Source organism: Lissotriton helveticus, chromosome 12, assembly GCF_964261635.1.
Source record: "Lissotriton helveticus chromosome 12, aLisHel1.1, whole genome shotgun sequence".
Classification (NCBI taxonomy): domain Eukaryota; kingdom Metazoa; phylum Chordata; class Amphibia; order Caudata; family Salamandridae; genus Lissotriton; species Lissotriton helveticus.
Window position 1 is genome coordinate 208880776 of NC_136073.1, and position 16440 is coordinate 208897215.

At 42.5% G+C, this 16440-nt stretch overlaps 1 protein-coding gene across 1 annotated transcript in view; it reads left to right on the forward strand.

The window, feature by feature from the left end:
• Nucleotides 1-858: 858 nt before the first annotated feature.
• ZDHHC7 (zDHHC palmitoyltransferase 7) overlaps nt 859-16440 on the forward strand; it is a 358756-nt gene continuing 343174 nt past the window's right edge. The window contains exon 1 of the mRNA XM_078670375.1: nt 859-997. The gene's annotated coding sequence lies outside the window, so the exon portion shown is untranslated. The remainder of the gene's footprint in view (nt 998-16440) is intronic.

Consider the following 16440-nt stretch of genomic DNA (forward strand, 5'->3'; position numbering starts at 1 on the left):
CAAATCCAAATAACTGACTAACCTATCCACCACTTAAAATGTACTTGCATGTTTCACTATACTAATTCAACACTAATCCTCTATGGGTCCCGGAGTGGTGTGCTACCCGCCGAAAAAGCGCTTCGTCAGGGGTAGTAAGTGCTATATAAATGCAATTACAATACAATACGCCAATCCACTCCTCACCACTCTACTCTATGCCACTCCAATCCACTCTACTGTACCCCACTCCACACCACTTCAATCTAAGTCACACTACTGTACATCTCTCCAGTCTATGCCAATCTACTCTACACCATTCTACTCTATGCTACTCCACTCTTTACAACGGTATTGTATGTAACTCTACTGTAGACTCCAGCAAGAACCAGCCTATACTGCTCTTGCCAAAATCTCCCCACTTGTATTCATGGAGAGGACACCTTAGCGTCAAAGTGTCCTTCACTAAAGAAGTTGTAACCTATGAAGATTAGCGGCAGTTTCACAATAATGAACTTTTTGAAGTAAACTGACTGGCTGCAAGTGAATAAGCTTTATAATATTTGTTAAAGGGAATTAATGTATACGCCCTCTTCTAAATTTAACAACAAATCATTTTAGTATAAAAAAAACTACAGTTAATCTGTAAATATGAGTCGATTCGATTTTTAAGTAACCTACACGCGTGCACTTATTGGCACCTACTACACAAACCATGAACGCCGTTTCAATACACTGAGACCTTGTCTTTAAGCCTTATATATCTCATCCATCCTTGCACGTGAACTGACATTTCAAATATGGCCGTTTCCTTTCACACTCATCCACAAGCGGCTGTTCGTCCGTCCTCTTTGTCGAGGTTTCCCGAGTGTTTCCGAAGGGAGTTCTAGGGAATTGCCGATTCCCGACCCCGGAAGTGGCGGCCGGAGGCTCAGAAGGGGCCGTGCTGCCGCTGATATCGCTGGGGAGCTGTGGGCAGACAATGGGCGAGTGAGCGAGCTGGACGACTGTATGTGGGGTGAGTGCACATGCTGTGGAAGCTGAGAACAGGGTCGCGCTTTACATGATGGCTGCGGGAGAGGAGGAGATGTGAGGTTCGTGGTTTTGCAGAGGCTCACCTGCGCTGTAGTGGGGTGGATCTGCAAGGGGGCGTGCTCTCGGGTGAGAGAGAGGTGACAGCTCCCTACTCACATTGCGGCAGGGTACGGGCGGGCCTCCTCCCAACTGTCACCAAAATGCACAGGGCGCGGCCCGTGCCTAATCGCTAATGGGCATGCTTTCCCTTAGCCCATTGAAAAGCATTGAGATAGTTGCCCTCCTCGTGGAAACATGATACAGTGCAGCTGCCCCCACCTAAGCGCAATCTTGCATTAAAGTACTCGTAGTGCAGCGAACCGTTTCGTTCCTGCTCTCGCGACCGTCCAAGTTTCCAACGTTCATATACACAGAAAATGCGCGCTTGCCACAATAACCTCCCAAATCTTTGCATTTCAATGGAAGATGCAAGTCGTTGGAGCACTTTAATGCCCAAGAACATTATTGTAACTGATCGGCTGAGATCTGTGCAACCACAGTTGGGAAAGCATTTTAAATAGTTGGGTTTATTGGCTCAGACCTTCTTTTTAAAGGCCTTCGGGGTACAGTTCACCTAGCTGTTGAAAAATAATGGGTAGTGTGTTTATCTGCTGCCATTAACACGCGTTGGACAAAGATGCTGGTCCCATTAAAATACAGTTTGGAAAACCTTAAGCATTGGACCTGGCCAAATCCTCAATGTAAAATATTGGGCACAAGATCATCTCATTTTTATTGCAAAATATAGCGCTTGGTTGGCATGTCCGAAGTCCAAATAAAATCAATGCAAAGGGTAGCAGATGCGTCCAGCTCTTCGTGGAAGCTCTTCATTGATCATATTTTTGGCATGTGTTTATCGCACACACTGCTGTCATTATGGTTTTGCGGTGCTTTGTCAAACAACTTGTGTGATCTTATCATTCGATTCTGACGTTTCCATAATAGTCTAGAGATTTGTTCAGTTTGTGGAGATTAGCGGCCAGTAGATGTGCTACATTGTATTCATGTTTGGTGGTTATGTTAATGAATTGTGAGTTTTATGGTTTAAGCCAAAGTGCATTACCAACATTTTATATAAGTCTTTTCGGTCAGTATGCATGTTATCTGCCCAGCACATGTAGATGTGAATTGCACTTACTGGAACCAAAACTATTAGCCCCAGTTAACTAGTTTACACTGAAAACGTTGGCCACAGAGAACCTACTTCAGGACCCTATGAAAAGACCTTAAACAAAGTTAATCACTTAATTTCCCAATTTGTTTTGATTCCCTATATTCATATGGATGATACCAGACCATCTCTGGCCGGGAAGGACTCTGTTCACAATGGCATTTCCCTTTTTGATCGACTTCAGTTATCTTATTGACCCTTACTTTTTAAAGCTCAAGTTGAATAAAATAAAAGTTATTATCCTATGACGCTTGCCTTTCACCTGGGATTTAACTATGTGACCCAACACAAAAAATGGGGGCGGTCGGTGCTGCAGGTGTCCCCTTGGTCAAAAGCATTAATATTTTTCCAAGATTTAGCCATTGTATGGAAGTTACTTTTGATAATGCTAAAATCATTTTCAGCAGATCAGGTATATTCAAGTATCTATACCTCTACGAGAGCTCCTCCTCATCTGATTTTGTTTTGAAGAAATTTGGGTTTGCCCCATAGATGAGCACAGTTGCAGCTCCGTTTTCTTTGTCCACTGGCAAAAAGATTCTGTATCTTATCCCACTGACACCTCTGAAACTCTTAGGTAAGCCCATTTTGTCTTGGAGGTTTGTTTATGCCAAGGCCCTTAATTTGTGTCTCCTTAGTTATCTCTTACACTATTTACAGCTCGTTCAGAACGTGACTGGTAGCTTTCGGCTAGACTTCAAATGGTGAGAGACTATCTTGGGCCATATTCTTGCATTTTCTTGGCATCTGGGAACTAAACATGATCACCCTTTAACGGTCTACATCTTGCTCATGTTCGTGCCTACTATCTTCAGATGATCAGGACTTTATTCAAAACAAATTACAAGCTTACTTTCTAACTTGTTTACGACAATGTTCCACGTAGTTGAGTGCCTTTACACCCATAATGTTTGCTTGGTGGCTGTTCCTTTTCCTTCCTTAACCTGACATTGGAACTCTCTTTGCAAGGCCGTGATTCCTTAAAGTTGGTGGCAATTTGTGTCTATGTACCCAGCTGGGGTGTCTCTTATTGTTGTGGGTGAATGCCAAGAAGACTTGACTGGGATCTGTGAATTCTAAAGGTCCAATAATCAGTGCAATTAATTGCAGTGGGCGAAATAGTTGCCTCTTTGTAATCAAAGAAACCATTGGACTCTGTGTCGTTATGCACAAAGAGTATGTGCTTAGCCTTTTTGGCTAGTGTGTCTTCTACTGCTCCAGTGAGTTGTTTACTTGCTGTAAGTTCTCTCATGATGGAATCTAGCGTGATAAAGCTTAGTTAACTATTTGAGAGTCTTTTGTGGGACTGAACAGCAACTGCTTCTGTAAAAGGTATTTATGTTTGCAGCTTTTGGATCGTAGAATCGAATATATGACGTTACAACGAATTCCGTTGCAACGCATGCCTTTACCACGCATGCGTTACAACGGAATTCGTTTACCACGCATTACATTTACCACAATTACTAGCGTGGTGACGTCATACACGTCGTTAAGAGAAAGCGGAAGTTTATTTTCCGTTTTCTCTTAAACGACGCTGATACCCGACATGACTTCAGGTGAGTTTCTTTTTTGGGGGGGAGACCCCCCCAAGCCCCCCTTTTTTTTTCTTTTTACCTTTACCACATATACCTTTACTACAAACCTCGTAGTAAAGGTAGGCGTGGTAAAGGCTTTCGTGTTAACCACGCATGCGTTGTACTGCATGCGTGGTTAACGATTTCGTTGTAAAGGCTTCGTTGTAATGGCCGTTTCCCGTAGAATCCTTTGGCGTGCCACTTAATGCGTTTCAGTTGGAGTTGAATGAGGTGTATCTTTTAATGTTTTTGAACATTCAGATGTGAAGAGGGCATCTGAATTTACTCTGCTACTTTGGGTAGAATCTGCGCAGTTCTGCTGGTGTAGGAGTTTGAGTGTTTGCGTTTCTCCCTGGTGGGTTTTATATGCAGATTTGGTAGGAAGAGTGCAGATTGTTTTCAGTCCTGTCATGCTATTATTACGTTCTATGCAGTCTTCTCAATGATTCTTGGTATACTTAATTAGGGCTATATCTCACTCTCCAGTCAGTCTCTGAGCGAATGTATGTACATAAGGTATTGTATCAGATAGATATCTACATTTTTGTAATTGCTCTGATACAACTAGGGAGTTCCCTATTTCTTCTTCTTTTGTCTCTGCTCCTAATTCTGAAATTAACCAGTGTACAGTAATCACTTTCATCCTGCTGGATATATCTAGTGCAGTGGTTGTTCATCTGTGGTCCGATTATCCCTGGTGGTCCGTGAGGCATACTCGGGGGTTCCACTACAGTTTTAGAAAATTAAATAATATTAACATGAATAAAGTGTATGTAAATATTGATTTATTTTTCTATATTTGATTCTGAATTAAAATATTTCAATATTTGAGAATTTGTTTAGTGCATACTTGGTTTTAGGTTTGTGTGTATTGTTTTGATGTTCAAATCCTAGAAGTTGCGTAGGCAGGGGGTCCCCAACTTCCAACAATGACTTGATGGGGGTCCTTGGATTCCAACATGATTTTGTAGGGGTCCACAGAAGTCAAAAGATGAAAAAACGCTGATATAGTGCATAATGGTGAAGAGAGGATAGTTTCATGAAAGGCGGAGGTGGGCAAAAAAGCCAACTTTTTTGTTTTTCACCTTGAAATCCTGACATGAAATGCGAATTAAAGATGATTAAGCGCTCTCCGTTCCTCGTACCGTGGTGAATACTTCAAACTAGAATTTTCTGAGGCTTTTCTCTTTAGCACAGAAAAACTACTTTCTAGGAAAGACAAATACAACGTGAAAATCATAACTTTACATAAGTTTATTTCTAATAGTGTTTTGCCTTGTAATATTAATGTTTTCCACAATATTCAAAAAGCATTAATGTGATTTAGACTTGCAGCCCTTTAGTCATTAGTTGCAGCCTACCCCAAGCTTTTAACACATTCTTGTTCACGCATGTGCAGTTTAATTCAAACGCGGTTTCCCACAGTAAGCTTTTTAATGATTGTTCTACACAATGGGAGGTTTAATCGGAGCAGATTTTGTTTCACGAAAACCCTGCTCCATCAATCCCCTTTGATGGTGATTTGAGCCATCAATCCCCCTTTGATGACGATTTGAGCCAGCAGAAAAACAAACCCAAATATCTGATTGTAATCATTTTTTTAAATCTAATAAGCAGTAGTTTTCTTTTGTTTCATCCTAATTTCATCTGTCTTTTACTATTTCATAGTATATTCTCTTTCTAGCTTCTGGCTTTATTATCTGCCGGATAATTCTAGCTTTTGAGCCAGGTACCTTGGGTTTTTGAAATGGAGAGCTTTATTAGACAAGCAGGCAATCTTTAGCTGTATTCTTGCTTCGTAGGGCAACTAATTTAGTGATTTTGGGACTGGAGATATGTGATCATTTCTTTTTGTACCAGTAATCATTCTGGCAGCAGCATTCAATGAAGCCCTTAGTGGTGCCAAGGTATATTTGGGGAGGCCACAGAGCGTAGCACTGCCATAGTTTAGCCTCGGCAAAACAAGCGCTTGGGCCACCTGCTTGAAGTCAGCTTGTGGAAGGAAAGGTTTGAGATTCCTGAGTAGCCTCATCAGGTGATTAGCACCCTTGCACACCTTACTAATATGATTCTTCATGTTCAAATGCTTGTCCAGGGTGATTCCAAGAGATTTGGCTGACTCAGTAATGTGGGGGTAGCAATCGAAGGCAGTGAGGTGCTTCATCCAGAGGTCTAACTTGGGGGTGTGATTCAGGGAAGAAATGAGAAGGAATTCTGTTTTGGAGGTGTTGATCAGGAGGTGGTTCTCGGTTAGCAAGTTTTGAGTATTCGTTAGGGTAGTGTTGAGTGATATGAGGTTTTCAGGAGAGGTGATTTTCAGATCAAGTTGCATATCATCCGCATACATATGGAAAAGAATGTTTGTGGAGTTTAGTGCATTAGCTAATGGTTCGAAGAACATGTTGAAGAGTATGGGAGATAGGGCGGACCCTTGTGGGACCCCCAGGGAGACTGATGAGGGCTGGGATAGAGATTGATTTACCTTGACTCTTTGGGATCTGTGGTGAAGGAAGGACGAGAACCATTGCAACACCAGATCAGAAAGGCCTATCCTGTGCTCCAGAATGGATAAGAGGTTGTCGTGATTTCCAGTGTCAAACACAGAGGCAAGATTCATTTTGGTCAAGTATTTTTTAAATGTCATTCATAACGTGAGTGAGTTCCGAGTCGGTGCTGTGACCGCTCCAAAAGCCAGATTGATGTTGGTACGGGAGTTGGTAATTCTCAATGTGAGCGCAGATTTGTGATTGGATGCCTTTTTCTAGGAATTTGGCCAGAGTGGGGATGTTGGAGACAGGGCGGAAGTTGTTAAGGTCAGCTCTATCTGCATTAGTTTTTTTAGAATAGGTGAAACCTGAGCTGCTTGTAGGCAATCAGGGATCGTGCCTTGTGACAGTGAGGCATTGACAATCTTGGTCCAAAGGGGGATGACGACATCCTTGATTTCTTTGAAGACGGATGGTGGCAGCTTGTCGCTGAAGTGATTAGATGGGTTGATACTCTGAAGAATAAAGTTAATATCTCTTTCACTGAGAGGAGTAAGTTGCGACGTTCTAAATTTAAGTTGTTGTTGAACCAAGATTAGGAGATTTTTGTTGAGGCATTTTTTTTGTTGAAGTGATGCAATGGAGTCCATGATACTAGAGATAGTAGAGTTATAGAAGTCAGTGAGTACACGAACCTCTGACATGTCAACATGGGAAGACAAGGCATATTTACAGTTGGGTTGCTAGTTCAGTCTTATTGATATTTCTGAGGTCCCTTTTCCATAGCTTCAATTTCTTCGGTTGATCCTTCCTGAGGGACACCTCCATGTTATTAAAGACGAAGATGCTGGGATGGTCAGACCAATCACAAGGTGTAACGGTATCCAGTGTGATGGTGTTTCCTTTTTGAGATGATGAGGTCCAAAATTTCTCCTTTGTTATGAGTTGGCCGGTCACAGTATTGAATCAGCTCGTGACCCAACAAGAATGATTTAAGGCAGGTTACAGCTTGGTCATTGGGGTTAGAACAGTGAAGGTTGAAATCACAGAGGAAGCTTTGAGACACTGAGGAGTCGACATTGCAGGAGATTATTTCCATTATTTGTTTGATGAAGGAGAGATTGTCCCTGGAAAGGGGAGGCGGGGGAGTTGATAGAATGTAAGTAGTAGTTTGCAAATCGGGAGATGGTTACTTGAGATGTTGAGGCAGAGGTATTCACTGGAGGATGGCATGGTGGACTCAGAGTGGGAAACCGAGAGTGTGCTCCGATGTATACAGGCTAGGCCACTGCCCTGCTTTTTCGCTCCGTCAAGACGAATTCTATCATGGCTAGGAGGAACAAGGAGGTCTAGGATAGGGGTGGTAGAGGGATTAAACCAAGTTTCCATTAGGATGATGATATCCATCTCATTGTGTTGGATGAGATCGAAGATATCAGAGGCGTTTACTCGTTGATCTGCAGTTGAGCAATAAGCATTTAAGCTGTACCGGCACTTTACTTCTGAGCTGACTAATTAACTCGGGGGTCACTTACCTACGGTACTCCCGCCCCGGTCCGCCGCGTCCATTCTGGGCGTTTGTTGCGGAGGGTGAGGAGGAGCCCAGCACTTCCGGGATCATTGGTGGCAGGTCAGCGCTCTAGCTGCGCTGTTCCTGATCCGGTTAAAAGTGGGGAGGAACACAGTCGCGAGGTGGAGACGAGGAAGCCGGTGGCAGTGGCTGACTCTATCTGCATTGCGCTGTGTGATACAAGTAATGCACTGTGGGCGCTGAGAACGAGCGTTGTTATGTAATAGCGATTTGCAGCTACTTTTTAAAAATCTTAAGTGTATCCTTGTAATTGATTTTAAAACTGTTGCACTTTACTTCTGAGCTGACTAATTAACTCGGGGGTCTCTTACCTACGGTACTCCCGCCCCGGTCCGCCGCGTCCATTCTGGGCGTTTGTTGCGGAGGGTGAGGAGGAGCCCAGCACTTCCGGGATCATTGGTGGCAGGTCAGCGCTCTAGCTACCACTCTCCACCCTATAAATGTGTATGGGAAAGTGGCCGCGCAGCGGACGCGTGCAGCGGGCGCGCCGAAGTTGCTCTTAAGTTAAGCCCGTCTGCGCATGTTCGCGGCCGCACGGGGCCAGAACCCCTGTGCAATCCAAGCCTATCAACACACGATATGGGAGACAAGAATTGCTCGATCTATGTCCAGCTAGCCCGAGTCCATGCTGGCATACTATGGAGGTATTAACACTTCAGAACTGTTCTATGTGCCAATTTAAAAATCAAAGAGAACCGGCTAACGAGACCGATAAAGGGAGGGTTAGCGGAGGATTGCTAAACTGTAGATCACTATGTAAACACAGCAATCAGCTATGGGAACTCCTTCTGGATGAGAAATTAGATGTTCTTTTCCTAACGGAGACGTGGCTAGGGGAAAACTCAGACCCTGATATAATTGAAGCAATCCCGCCAGACTACTCACTCATCAGATTAGATAGGAGCGGGGGAAGGGGCGGAGGAATTGCCATAAAGGCCTCGTTGGAATGCACTCTAGCGCCCTTGCAAATAGACAGCTTCGAGGCCGGCCTTTTTACTCTGAAGCTTGGACCCCAACACGCCGTGTCGGGAATCCTGGTCTACAGACCCCCAGGAAAGCTTAAGGACTTCAAATTGGACTTAGTTGAGGCTATAGCTCACTTAGCCATTAGGAAGAGCAGACTCCTGATATTAGGTGATTTTAATATCCATCTTGAGAATGAACTATCCAAGGAAGCAATAGACATAAAACAAGAATTGCAGGCCCTTCAAATAGAATTAAAAAACAATGTACCGACACATATACACGGCCACTTATTGGATCCTGTTTTCTGCAGCTGGAATGGGGTGAGGGTGAATACACCCATACCTGTACCCTGGTCGGACCATTTTTTTTATTCCATTTAGAATCCACAGTCCACACACAAATACCCTCAGAGGGAATAAAAACAGCTATCCACAACGTAAATGGAAGCACTTCTCACAAGACACCTTCAATCAACTATTAGAGCAAGGGGGTCCACCAGGAGGCGCTGACTGTGAAAGCGCTAATAGCAAACTTGAGAGGCGTATTTCAAATGCTCTAGACGCATCGGCCCCGATGTGCCTATTGAAGATCGGTAGCCGAGGTAAAAAGTCTGCCCCTTGGTTCACTCCCGATCTGCAGATTGCCAAATGAGAGTGTAAAAAATTAGAGCGGAAATGGAGGATAGACTTCTGCCCTCTAATTAAGACTACTTATAGGGAAGCACAGAGGAAATACAAAATGAAACTGCGAGGAACAAAGGCCATGCACTATAAAAACCGTATTGGGGAGGCAGAAAACTCCTCGAGAGAGCTGTTTAAAATTTTTAAGGAGATTTCAGTGGTAGCAACTACAAATACTCCAGAAAATGACTCCGTTGATGAATGTAACAGAATAGCCAACTATTTTTCAGGAAAAGTCAAAGATATCTATGCGACCTTCTCGGGTAACATGATATGTGGACGGGACTTTGAGGAAAAAGCAGAGGCGAGTGAGGTGGAGAACTGCCTAAAGGGCTTCTCGGTACCCCCCCCCCCCCCCAGAGACCCTAATCAACATCTGTCAGGGTATTAAATCTGGCTCCCCTCGGGACCCAGCACCACCGCGGGTGTTGGCGGAGAGCATTACGGTGCTGGAACCTTATATTAGGCATGTGCTACAGGTCTCATTTGCCTCCGGAACACTCCCGGAGGACTGGAAGAAAGCGGTAGCTCTTCCCATTAAAAAGAAGCCCACTGTTAGCCACGAAGTTCTTGAAAACTTAAGACCCATCTCCTTTCTCCCTTACATGGCCAAAGTGGCAGAGAAAGTGGCCAATATACAACTAATGGCACACTTAGAGAACATCAAAATTCGGGGTTGATGCACAGCTTTTATTTCAGATTAAATGTTAGTTTATTTTCTCAGTATAAGGTGCTGCCGCTGGGTGACGCTCTCCGTCCGTGGCGTCCTTTGAATGATCATAGAACGTGTAGCCAATGGGTCATTGATTACATCCCCTGCGGGCACTCTGAATTTTGGTTCCTCTTAAAATGAAGACTCCAGTTTTGTTGATCAGTTTCGTTTTATTTCTACTTGTCGTAATTCATATTATTTTCATATGTATTTCAAATAGTTCCTTTTATACAATAAGTCCGAAATGCATTGGAGCGCACAAAGCAAATTGCATTAAACTAATGAATTATATTCAAAGGAACTATTTGAAATACATATGAAAATAAAATGAATTACGACAAGTAGAAATAAAACGAAACTGATCAACAAAACTGGAGACTTCATTTTAAGAGGAACCAAAATTCAGAGTGCCCGCAGGGGATGTAATCAATGACCCATTGGCTACACGTTCTATGAACACTTAGAGAACAACAATCTCCTACATACCTCTCAATCAGGTTTTCGACCAGGCTTCTCTACGGAGACAGCCCTTTTGAGAGCAACAGAGACCCTGCGGCAAGGGGCGGGCTCCGGACACACCATGGCATTGATAATGCTTGACCTTAGTGCGGCGTTTGACACTGTAGCTCATGCAATCTTGCTACAGTGTCTAAACAAAGCTGGTGTCAAGGAGTCCGCGCTAAGTTGGCTGAAAGCATTCCTCACGGACCGAAGCTTCCAGGTCCAAAGGGGCTCCTTTAAATCATCTGCCATAGCGCTAGAACAAGGGGTGCCTCAAGGCTCAGCCTTGAGCCCAAGTTTGTTTAATCTGTACATGGCACCCTTGGCAGAAGTGGTGCAAGCGTATGGAGTGGAGTTAGTCTCCTACGCCGAAGACACCCAACTGCTGATCTCCCTATCCCAAGCTCCCACAACAGCGGCATCTAATTTCAAGGCCTGTATGCAGGCTTTGGCAGGATGGATGAATTCTCACTGTCTAAAGCTTAACGGCTCTAAGACGGAGGTTATGGTGATTGGAGGGAGCAATTCTAGCTGGACAGTGGACTGGTGGCCAACATGTTTAGGCCCCATGCCCACGCCCTGTAAGGAGGCAAAGAACCTAGGAATATGGGTTGATCCCAAATTATCCTATGAGGGCCACGTAAACCGTCTAGTGGGAAAGTGTTTTGGAATACTAAAAACTCTCAATCACACCCTAGATCTACTCCCGCTGGAGGCTCGACGTACCATGACACAAGCTCTGGTTATCTCCCGTATGGATTACGGAAATGTTCTGCTCTTAGGCTCCACTGAAAAAAGTCTAGGGAGATTGCAAGTCCTTCAAAATACTGCCGCCCGCCTGGTACTGAAACTACCTAAAAGAGCAGCCTCTAAACCGGCGCTTGCGGCGCTGCACTGGCTACCGGTCAGAAAGAGAGTGATGTATAAAGCGCTCTTAATATGCCACAGGATTATATGGCATAGAGCACCATCCTATCTTCAAGACCTGATACAAATATACGAGCCTACTAGAACACTACGCTCAGTAGGAGCGGGTTTACTGAAAATCCCCCTCGTAAAAAGAGCAAAATTGGGTGGACGCTCTTTCAGACTAATAGCAGCCAGCAAATGGAACAGACTACCGATCAGCCTCAGATTGGAAGAATCTGAAATTAAGTTCAGAAAACATCTAAAAACCCACCTGTACAATCTTTAACACGCAGCTGAGCGGAGGAGCCTTCCTATGCTTTCTGATATGCCTCCTTTCTCCATAGCGCGGGGATACGCCGAGCTGGCGTCACCAGGCGCTTTATAAACCTCTTTATTATTAAGAGTCTCAATGATGTTAACTCGCTTGAGGTTGTCATTATTTATGACTGAGGTTGCGTGGGGGTTCTCTGTTCGAGTTGGCGTGAATGGCTTAATAGTAATGTTACCTCTAGTGGGATACATGAAATAAGTCACTACAAAAATTAATGTTAACCAGACAAACATTATTAGTAAAATACTTAAGAAGCATGCCTTAACACATCTACGTCTACAACCTTGGTTTTAATATCCAGTCTGCTGTTGCTTTATTTCTGCCATCTTAATGGAAAATTCAAACTAACTAAAAACTAAAAAAAAACTAAACCTTTAAAGAGTATAGTGTCTCCAAAGCACTTCTTAAGCCTGCTTCTTCGCCCCCCCTTCCACCCTTTTATTTCTTTTTCATATATATCTTCACAGCTTTGACTTTAGTTCCAGCTCAGTATTTATACACCCCTTTTGAGTGTTCTTTTTCAATCTTCTACACCCTTAATTTATTTGACAGTTTATTTAGTGTGGCTCATAACAATGCTTTTGACTCTATCCTGCATCAGTTTCTTCTTGGCTTTGATCCTTTTGCTCCACCTTTTCAGTCACCACATATGTCCATTCAGGTGCTGTGTATTTTTTGTTCAAAACTCTTGCTCTCTTTGTTCTTTGCACTGTCTTATCTTTTGAATCACTCTGTTCTGTTTGGCTCGATACTTCTATTAATGCGGTTGGAACTTTTTTATTCAGCTTGTATTTCAGTCATTTCACTCCTCTTGGCCATATATCTCCTTTTCTTGCCTTTTTTGTAGTGTAGTTCCTATATTCCCAATAGGCTCTGCCCTTTGGAATAATATAAACAGCAGTGTAGACGTGGGACTGAGGTCATCTAGGTCTCTACTGACTATATAAGACTTAGTTTTGCCAGCTAGCTCAGAGGTCACTAGAAACTTTCTCGAGTAAACAAGGAGGTGTTAATTTCCCTGAATAGACAAGAAGGGATTAGCTTCTGACAACCGCAGAAACATGACAACTTTGCTCCCTCAGAATAAAGAGTATATCTCTAGAGTCGTGTGAAAACAATAGACAGCTATTTCACTCAGTCAATCGTGCATGCTTAATTTCAACAGAGTGCAGAGAAATAGAGAGACGGGCGTTTTCAATAAAAGTTGGTATTTATTGAGCAGTCTTCTTTCTCATGCAAGAGAAATGAATTGCCACAATTGCAATACTTATCATGAAGTAAAGTGCGTACAGCAAAAGTAGTATTATGAAATAATACTGTAAAAGCATTGATATGGTTTCTTAGCCATATGATACTTTAAAACGGATAAAATATATACATACATAAAAACATTGACTAACGTACTTAACTGTTGCTTCTAATATACACCTACCCTGGTGTACCTGACCTAAGCCTAATACGTGGGAAGGAGTAAGTAAGTTGCAGTTTAAGTTAAGTTGGTTTTTTGCCAAGAATCTGAGTCAAGAATTCTCTTAAGGATTTAGTCAGCTCTGTACCTTGGTAATAGAATGAAGGAGGTCTTGTATCTCGTGTCTCAGGACTCGATCTCCCAGCAACCTGCAAGGGTGACTGGAAACACCGGAGCTGGATTTCTCGGGAGGAGAAAAGACAGCGTCTCTCTCAGTGCGTCAAATGGGAGGGTCGCTTCCTTCAGCACTCTCATCAGCTGGGCGTCGGGCAAGTAAATAGCCGCTCTGCTCCAAACCACTGTGTGTTTGCTTAAGGCAACATTGGTATATTTATACCTGGAAGGTGCCGGGTTTGACGTAAGGTTGCACATAAGACGTCACTAAGAACGAACAGTTCTTTCTGGACTCCAGGAGTTCTTGTGCAAATCAAAACAAAAGCAGGGGGAATTCCTGGGCTGCTGGAGGCTTGGTTTGTTTAAAGAACGCGTTGTACTTTCTAGGAGTCTATGGGTGTAGCCTTGCCGTATTTGGACTGCATGGGCTATGACTAGATATGGACATGATTCCTGTGCCTTTATAAGGATATGTTTTGCTATAACCATATAAGGGCATGAATCGGGGATATCTTGATTAGGGTCCTAGATAGATTCTCAACACCCACTCCATGTATTAATATCCATCATTACTAAATACTAAGCAATACTAAACATATAACGATGCATGTGTGTTTTCCAACCCACCCCAAAATACATAAATTGCATTTGAAATGGTGTATGGTGTATACACGAAAATCAGTATTATACTGTACGTCTTTCAAGCAGTTGTATCATTCAGATAATGCATATATAAATATCGGCTGAATGAATTGCGAAAATTACATTTATGAAATGGCTCTGAATACAGAAAAGAAGGTTGAGACCATTTCATCACATGTTTGCAAAATACTGTACATGTGCTAGAGGCTGAGGTAAAATATTGTCTTTACTGTCTCTAAAAATAGAAGCTCTGTTCTTTAAGAATAGTTCTACTTTAAGCAGAGTACCATGTGCCAAAAAAAAGGTAAATATTTTGGAAGTGGAAAAAAAAAATTTTTGCTTTCAGGGGAAAAATAGTTTTCAGTACTTTCGTTTATCAAAAAACTGAAGGCCGAATTCAGAGTTCAGGGAACGCTGTGTGCTCGTTGTTTTAAAAGGTATTCTCGTTGTTCGGAGAGAACATCATATCAGACAGGGTTGCGAAAAATTGGTCTACAACATCAGGTGAAAGTTCGACCAAGTTTGAAAAAGCTGCAATTGTGCAAATGTGAGAATCATTGCTATCATCGATGACTGGATCAGCAATGCTCACAGAAGGTTGTACCTGTGTGGTGCTGCTTTCATCTTGTACTTCACCGCCACCTAATCGTAATGGTGAAGTCTCAACGAATGCAGTCATCAGAATAGGTAGCCGCTGGGGGCAACACGATGCATGAGCCGTTACCGAACCAAGCAAAGTATCGATATCCATAGGTACTGCTGATGGTAGTGTAAGACAGACGGATGTATGACGTTATAACGCATACATTTACAACGCCTACCTTTACAAGACAATTTTTACAACGTAGGTACCATTACAACGAACTACCATTACAACGCATTTTTTTTACAACGCAATACTTTTACAACGCATACCATTACAACCTAAGTATTGGTACGTATATAGTATTTTTTAAAATGTAATTAATTAAAATTAATTTAATTTATTTTAATTTAATAATTTTTTAAATTTATTTTTACCCTGTACCCCAAAATGGTAAGTATATAATATTTTTTTTAATTTAAATAATTAAAATTAATTTAATTTATTTTAATTTAATAATATTTGTAATTTATTTTTACCCTGTACCCCTGTACCCCAAAACCCAATCCTAGCCCTGAACCCTAAAAATACCCCTTTACCCCAAAACCCAAACCTAGCCCTGAACCCTAAAAATACCCCTTTACCCAAAAACCCAAACCTGGCCCTGAACCCTAAAAATACCCCTTTACCCAAAAACCCAAACCTAGCCCTGAACCCTAAAAATACCCCTTTACCCAAACCTAGCCCTGAACCCTAAAAATACCCCATTACCCAAACCTAGCCCTGAACCCTAAAAATACCCCTGTACCCAAAAACCCAAACCTAGCCTTGAACCCTAAAAATACCCCTTTACCCAAAAACCCAAACATAGCCCTGAACCCTAAAAATACCCCTTTACCCAAAAACCCAAACCTGGCCTTGAACCCTAAAAATACCCCTTTACCCAAAAACCCAAAAATAAAACATTTTTACTATAATTATATACTTACCAATACTTACGTTGTAATGGTATGTGTTGTAAAAGTATTGCGTTGTAAAAAAATGCGTTGTAATGGTATTTCGTTGTAATGGATCTTGCGTTGTAAAAGTTGCGTTGTAAAAGTAGTCCGTTGTAAAAGTTGCGTTGTAACGGTTGTATACCAAGACAGACGTCCAACACGCATTCTTCTCCGCATAGCAGACATCGAAGCACAGGTAAGATACAATCTTGCCAGATTGGTCTGAATGACAGAAACCAAGTTGTATTCAGATCTCTTAGCCGGGCTAATCCGAGGACTCTAGTGATTCGGTCTTGGTAGCGTATTGCTAGGATCGTTTCTTCCATTGTAGCTGGAGTTATGTCTGTGGCTTGGCTTGCAATATCGGAGCAGAAGGATCAAAAATAAAATTCCTGCTACGAGTCCCAAAAGAAGAGGCAGGCCGCCGAATAACGACTGCACAAAATTCAGGAAAATGCCCAGAACGGTTTCAAAGGGTGCTAACAGTCCCGAAAAAATTTTCTTAAATACATGTGCGATACCACTGGTATCAGACATGTTTAAAATTTGACCTAACATTTCTACGAAATGCACGGGGCAATTTGTTGATAATAGGGAATGTATCTCTGCCGCTCCCCTTGCAACTTGCAGATCATACGTCTCTTTGAACGAAGTTTAA